Here is an 8,203-nt window from a genome sequence, read left to right on the forward strand (position 1 = left end):
AGATTCACTCATTACTTCAATTAAATAAAAACATAACATTAATGTGGATACCAGGTCACACTCACAACAAAGGAAATAATACAGCAGACATAGCAGCCAAACTAGCCACCACACACAACTCTCCAGCCATTCAATTCCACACATCCAAAACAGAAATCAAACAACTCATCAAATCTCACATACTCAACCAAAACTACCAACACAACTTCAATACACACAAATCCATCTGGGTTAAAGCCATCATAACCAAACCTATCACCAAAACCCTCACCTACTCAAACAACAAACACCTTGACATACTTATCACTAGACTAATCACAGGCATAACAAACTTAAACCACGCATTATACAAACAAAATAGACACCCAGATGGACTATGCACACAATGCAAACTACCCGAAACAATTGAACATATATTTACACACTGTCACCTGCAACAAACAAACATCACACAACTACACAGCAGTATACCATCTAAATACCACAATAACATACATCTACATTTTAATCCCCTCAACCCGCCCACTATCTTCCACGCCATAGCCACCTTCCTACAAAACTCCAACCTAATCCATAAAATTTAGAACCTCCCAAACAAATCTACATAACACTACCTCCCAATAGCGTATATATTTAGATTAGGCTTCAAAACTTCATTTATCCATACTATTACTCTATTACCAACATAAGCCTACCTATTTAGACCTGGGAATCAATTTCACTTATCCAGAGTGCCTTATTTCTGCTACGACGTCCGCGCCCTCGCTCAGCCAATCAGTAGTCACTAAAGTGTAAACAAACCAGCACAACCTCTCCAGTACAAGGTCACGGCCTCTCAACCAAGCCAGCTCACCCACAGCCCTTCAACCCACAGCCACGGCCTTTGCCTTACCGCCTCCCCAACCCCCCTCCATCCGTTACAAACCCGTTTTTCTTTTTTTCTTAGGTCCCCTATTCCTAATTAGTACAGCTTAACTGCACCATTACAAATTAAGCCCCAATATGCTATACAATTACGCTTACCTCTCTTAAACCTTTCCAACCACTAAGCTGCCCTAGCCACCAACAACCTATTGCAAATTATGCCCCAATCCATGGTCTTTATTAATCTACTGCTACAAATTACTGCAACCATGGCTATATTACAGTGGAACTGCAATGGACTCCGAGTACACGGGCATGAGCTTAAGGCACTCATCGCCCAAAATAAAATCTCCCCCCAAATAATCGCTCTGCAAGAAACCAAATTATCACTTAAAAATGCCTTCAAAATACCAGGCTATATTTTCATTCGGAAAGATAGACCTCGGCCCGTAAACATCCCAGCCCCCCCCCTGCCGGAGGCCTGGGCTTCTTTATAACAGAGCAATTAAATTATACCACTTTCGACATCCCCACCCAAGATCTAGAAGTCCTGGCTATTAAAACAAAACTTAATAATAAAGAATTTACCATCATAAACGTATATAGAAGACCCACCCACAAAATCACTATTAATGATTATTTAGAAATACTATCCAAATTCATAAGTCCATATACCATTATCCTCGGAGATTTCAACGCACACCATCCACTGTGGGGCACAAGACCTTTCACCGACATTAATGGGACTCGACTTTCCGACTGGCTAGACAAACACAACCTAAGCACACTAAACGACAACCAACCTACAAGATACCCACTCTCCCACCTACATTCACCCACAGCAATAGATATCACACTCACTACACCTAAACTTACACAATCCTGTATATGGGAGGTCCACAATGACACCTGGGGCAGTGACCACTGACCCATCAAAATTACAATCCCATCACATACACACCCCACACCTACAAACACCACCAACAACATCCAATCCACACCTCCTGAACTCAAATTCAACCTAAAAAAAGCAGACTGGCATAAATTTACCACACTCTGCAAACAACTAGACACTACTAGCATCTACAACCACGACATAAACACATTCAACAACAACTACACAAACGCCATTATAAACATCACAAAAAAATGCATTCCCACCATTCGGTCCAACCCAGCACTAAAAACAGTCCCCTGGTGGAGCTCAGACATCATAAACGCCAGAAAGGCAAGAAAAAAGGCCCTTAACCAATCAAAAAGGGACCGTTCAAAATTACATTTGGCAAAAAAACTAAGAAATAATACTATACAACTAATAAAGGCAGCAAAAATCCAACATTGGAGAAACTTTTGTTCAACCCTTAGGCTAAACAAGGCTAACACTCGACAAATGTGGAACAAATTTAAAGCCATAAAGGGCATTTAAAAAAAACCCCATTTCACCTAATATCCCAGACCTCCCCCCAAACAAAGATAAGGCTAACGCTATTGCTGCCCATTTCTCGACCACTAGTAGCTCCACCAACTACCCACCACAATTCCAAAATATAATACCCCTTCTCCCCCATACAGACCTCCCAATAAACAAATCCATTAACATACACGAGCTTAAATCTGCACTAAGAAACAAAAACACAGCCTCAGCCCCAGGTCCAGATGCCATCACTTACACCATACTAAACAAACTCACACCAAACATGCAAAACCTTACACTTACACTCTTCAACCACATCTGGACTTCAGGCAACATACCTACTGCATGGAAAACAGCCAGGGTGGTACCAATCCTCAAACCTGGCAAACCAAATAACGACCCAGATTCTTTCCGCCCCATTTCACTCACCTCTCACTTATGCAAAACTCTTGAAACTATCATTAACAATAGGCTAAAACACCAAATCTTAAATAAAAATCTTATAAAAGAGGACCAGAGTGGCTTCACTCCTAATCGACAAACTTTAGATCACATTTTACATCTGGAACAAGACATCAGAGTAGCCCAAGCACAAAAACAATACACAATGGCCATTTTTATAGATTTCAGTAAAGCATTCGACATGGTTTGGCATAACGGCCTCCTACAAAAACTTCAAAAACATGCCATACACGGTCGAATTCTAAATTTCATTCACTCTTTCCTAAACGATAGACAAATAACAATCAAATCTCACAACACCATTTCGGATCCCTACCCAATGGAAAATGGCACCCCCCAGGGGAGTAAACTATCCCCAACTTTATTCAACTTTATGATTAACGACATATTTCCAGAAAAATGGCCTGAAATCTCAACTGCCAAATTTGCCGACGACATTTCATTTTGAACTTCATCCACTTCTGTAAAACAGGCATCTACTAAAATACAAAGAATGCTAAATTTCATTCAAAATTGGGCCCAAAAATGGGAGTTCCATATAAATGTAAAAAAAACGTGGGCATTCTATTCAAAACTAAAAGAATGCAAAATTATATAACCAATCTACATTTAAATAATAAAAAAATTGACTTAAAAAATGAAGCCAAATTCCTAGGAGTAACTTTCGACCACCATATGACACGGACACCCCACATTCATAACTTGGTCAACTCATGTCAAAAAGATTTAAACTTAATGCGAGCCATCAGCGGTACAAACTGGGGTGCCGACAAACACACACTCATCAACATATACAAAACTCTTATACTGTCGAGAATGGACTACGCCGCTCCGGTTCTCCACAACCTATCCCCCTGTAACCTCCAAAAACTAAACTCAGTCCAATATAAGGCCCTCAAACTAGCCACAGGCACGAGGAGTGGTACCTCCCTTAATACACTGCTCCTTATTACAGGCAACTCTTCAATCACCCACAGAATCAACCAAACCACGCTCACCTACTGGGCTGGGGCCCAACACAACCCCATCTTCAAACTAATTACAAACAAATACAACAACATAAAAAAATCAACCCTTAAAAAATTCAAAATAAAACCAAGTATAGCTCCATGCCTTACCCACCTCACCAGTCTGCTACATGCCCAACAGTTAAACACCATACCCCACACACCTCCCATTACAAGCTACATCCACGACAAACCCCCACCACCCACAGACACCACTTTAGTACTCCACACTACAAAACCTGCCAAACAACACTGATATACACACCAAATTAAATATTATAAACAACTATATTCAAACAAACTACCCTGCATACACCCACATCTACACAGATGCATCCATCAACAAAAACAATAAAACAGGCATAGGTATACATGTAGATCAAACCCCCCCACTAACAACAAACCTGCACTACTCAAACTACACCACTATTAACACCGCCAAACTAACTGCAATCCTCTCAGCACTACACCTAATACCATCAATTCAACATACAAACTTTCTCATACTATCCGACTCTCTCAGCTCTATCAAACAAATACAAAATATGCACTCAAAATCACGCCCTGACTTAATGCATAATATTATAATACAAACAGACTCACTCAAACGCTTAAACAAAAACATAACATTCATATGGATACCCAGCCACACCAACATTCCAGGAAATAACACTGCAGACACAGCCGCCAAGCTAGCAACCACACACAACTCACCTAGCATCAATTTCCACACATCCAAAACAGAACTCAAACAACTTATTAAAAAAAATATATCCAAATGAAACTTCCAGCACAACATAAATACTAATAAATCAACATGGGTTAAAAACATCATAAAAACACCTATCAGCAAACTTCCTACATTCTCCAATATCAAAAACATTGACATTTGCATAAACCGACTAATCACAGGCATCACAAATCTCAATTATACACTCTATAAACAAAACAGACACCCAGATGAACTCTGCTCCCACTGCAACACACCAGAAGACATAAACCATATATTCACACAATGCTACCTACAACAAACAAACATCACACAACTACACAACAGTATACCATCTAAATACCACAATAATATACATTTACTTTTTAATCCCCTCAACCCGCCCACTATCTTCCACGCCATAGCCACCTTTCTAGAAAACTCCAACCTAATCCATAAAATTTAGAACCTCCCAAACAAATCTCCATTACACTACCTCTCAATAGCTTATATATTTAGACTAGGCTTCAAAACTTCATTTATCCATACTATTAGTTCAGTTCAGTTTATTCAGTAATTCTGGCCTTAAGGCCTATATTACAATTATTGTTGTTCCAGAATACTTTGCAGGTCACGTGAACATATATCCATTCTATTACTCTATTACCAACATAAGCCTACCTATTTAGACCTGGGAATCAATTTCACTTATCCAGAGTGCCTTATTTCTGCTACGACGTCCGCGCCCTCTCTCAGCCAATCAGTAGCCACTAAATTGTAAACAAACCAGTACAACCTCTCCAGTACAAGGTCACGGCCTCTCAACCCAGCCAGCTCACCCACAGCCTTTCAACCCACAGCCACGGCCTTTGCCTTACGCTAAACCATCAAACTCGTCGTCGTCGCCGCCCACATCATTCAGATACGCTTAGTATGCGCTTGGAGTTGGTCAATGGTGACACGCAACGCCCTGCACCGATCGCCAGTCGCCGCCATTACTTCAACTAAAAAGCTGGCCCCGCCATCTCTAACCTCCTCCTCCTCTGAAGCCCTCAGCTAACAGACTACAGACCTCAACCCACCGGCCGCCCACCGCGGCCCTCGGGCCAGGAAACACGCAAGTGTTACCCACTGAACTATTCCCAGAGACTACTCTCATAAAATCCTAAAGACAATCAAGCAATCGCTCTCTACAATATTCATCTCTCCTTTTCTTTTCCTAAATCTCTTGTATAAATGTACTTTATTTTTCCATTTGTTTGTATTCATCTGTGTATATAGTGTACATAATCCAAGCCCCTACTGCCCCCCCCATACAAACCAACCTCCCCCTCCACACCATGGCCTCCCCTCCCCTCTCCATCTCACTGTTCTCCACACCAACAAAGATTTCCCACCCCTCACCTCCCCACATCAAATAAACCCCATCCCTATAAATTTTGGTATTGACCTTGACTCCCTCGCCCCACCCCAACAAACAACCAAACAACCCCCTCCTCCACAACACCCAAGCAACACAACTAAATCCACCAAGCGCCCACACATCTCACCCACCGAAAGCTCCCAATCAAACAAAAAACAATGCGACAAAGCCACTCCACCCCAAACCAAAGACAACAAACTTATACTCCTCGCTTTTGCCACAAACACCCACACACCACTTAATCACACATACTCAATAAATAAATTTGCCCTCTGCCTCAAACAACACAACATACAATACAAATACATAAATAATTGCGGACGAGGCTTCAAAATCACATTCACGGACAAACAATCACTAAACTACACCTCAAAACACACTCTCATAGACGGCAAGCAGATAAGTTGGCAGTATCCACGCTGGCAGACATCCATCCAAGGAGTCATATACATAGACACAAGAGAAACAGAATCAGATATCAAACACTTCATTGACATCGCAAACACCATTCCCAATCAACCAAAAATCACAAACTTCAGAGCCATCAACAACAGACAACCCACCACCTACAACCCTAACACACAAACAACCTTTCTCACATTCGACACCACTACACTCCCCACTCACATTACATTTGGCGCTCTCACTTACAAAGTACACCCAACACGCAAAAACCCACAACAATGCAAATATTGTTTCTCATTCTCACACATCTCCGACTCATGCAAACTCCCCATGTTATGTCCAAAATGCGGGTCGGACACACACACACACTTGATGAATGTCGCCAACAAAAATACTGCATTCACTGCAACACACCCGGCCACACCGCTACACAAAATACATGTCCCATCAAACAAAAACACATCCTCAGGCTCAACAAACACATCAAAAACACCGACCTGCCAAAACCAGCACGCACACTACTCTCATACAACTCCATCCTCTCAGCTAGCTCATCCCTCCTCCTCCACCCCCAACTCATCATTCTACTCACTCCCCATCACCTAAACCCACCAAACACCGCTCCACCCATCCAACCACCAAACCTACACGCCCTACCCACCCACCCAAACTAAACCCCCACCACACCCACCCAAAACCGCCACCCCTAAACAACCCTCCTCCCCACACCCCATCCCAACTGCCCCACCTAAACAAACACGTCCCAAACTGCACCCCTCCAAACCCACTAACCCTCCCCCACCCCAAAACACCTCCCAACACAAACCACCAACCCCCTACCCACAAATAAAACTCAAGCCCCCACCTACAACACCCAGCACCAGCACCAGCCACAAACCCACACTAACCCTCACACCACAAAAAGTAAACCAAAACTTAAACAAAATTGTCGAATTTATCATTGCAGCCCACACTAATGGAAAAACCAACAGCTAAAAACTACATACTCTCTCACATAAATCCAAACTCTATCACAAAAGCTTGGCCAGTCTCCCTCATCGCTCTCAAAACCCTTTTAAACAACCAACCTCTAAGCTACTCTAGCACCAAATCCCCATTCTTCCAAATTCATGCCCCACGCCATGGCATTTATTAAAATCCTATTCCTAATTGCAGTAACCATGGCACTTATACAGTGGAACTGCAACAGTCTCTGAGCTCATGGGCATGAGCTCAAGGCACTCATTGCCCAAAACAAAATTTCACCCGATATTATAGCTCTGCAAGAAACAAGATTATCCCCCAAAATGCCTTTACCAGGCTACAATTTTATTCCGGACCAGGCTAACTATGCATTTTATTTGCAAATTCCAGTAAAAGATTTAGACCCTGGCCTAAATTAAATAATAAATTAACCATCATTAACGTTTATAGAAGACCAAATTTCAAAATCTCCACCCAAGATTTGGACATCCTGGCTAATTTCATAGGTCCCCAAACTATTATCCTCGGAGACTTTAATGCACACCATCCACTGTCACTGATTTAAACGGCACCCGCCTAGCCGACTGGCTAAGCACACAAAACCTCAATTCTCTTAACGACAATCAACCTACCCGCTATCCCATCTCCCATCTACAGACACCTACAGCAATTGACATCACACTCACCACACCCAAAATACACAAGCTTGTATATGGGAGGTACACGACGACACCTGGGCCAGCGACCACTGCCCCATCAAAATTACAATCACATCACATATTCCCACACTCACCACACCCCCACCACCCACCCCCGCCCCCACTAAGATACAACATTAAAAAGCAGACTGGAACAAATTCACAACACTATGTAAACAAATAGACACTACAACCATTTTCAACACAGACATTAACACCTTCAACAACAACCTCACT

The 8,203-nt window shown here is 42.2% G+C and overlaps 1 long non-coding RNA gene across 1 annotated transcript; it reads right to left on the minus strand.

The window, feature by feature from the left end:
• Window positions 1–1,563: 1,563 nt before the first annotated feature.
• Window positions 1,564–7,959, minus strand: LOC124265156. The gene is made up of 3 exons (XR_006895355.1): window positions 7,826–7,959; window positions 1,826–1,832; window positions 1,564–1,589 (listed from the first exon to the last, which is right to left on the minus strand). It is a non-coding gene; the product is annotated as an uncharacterized LOC124265156 (long non-coding RNA).
• Between the last annotated feature and the right edge of the window lie 244 nt (window positions 7,960–8,203).

The sequence above is a fragment of the Haliotis rubra genome, unplaced genomic scaffold (assembly GCF_003918875.1).
Source record: "Haliotis rubra isolate DU_JTF1 unplaced genomic scaffold, ASM391887v1 Scf121, whole genome shotgun sequence".
Classification (NCBI taxonomy): domain Eukaryota; kingdom Metazoa; phylum Mollusca; class Gastropoda; order Lepetellida; family Haliotidae; genus Haliotis; species Haliotis rubra.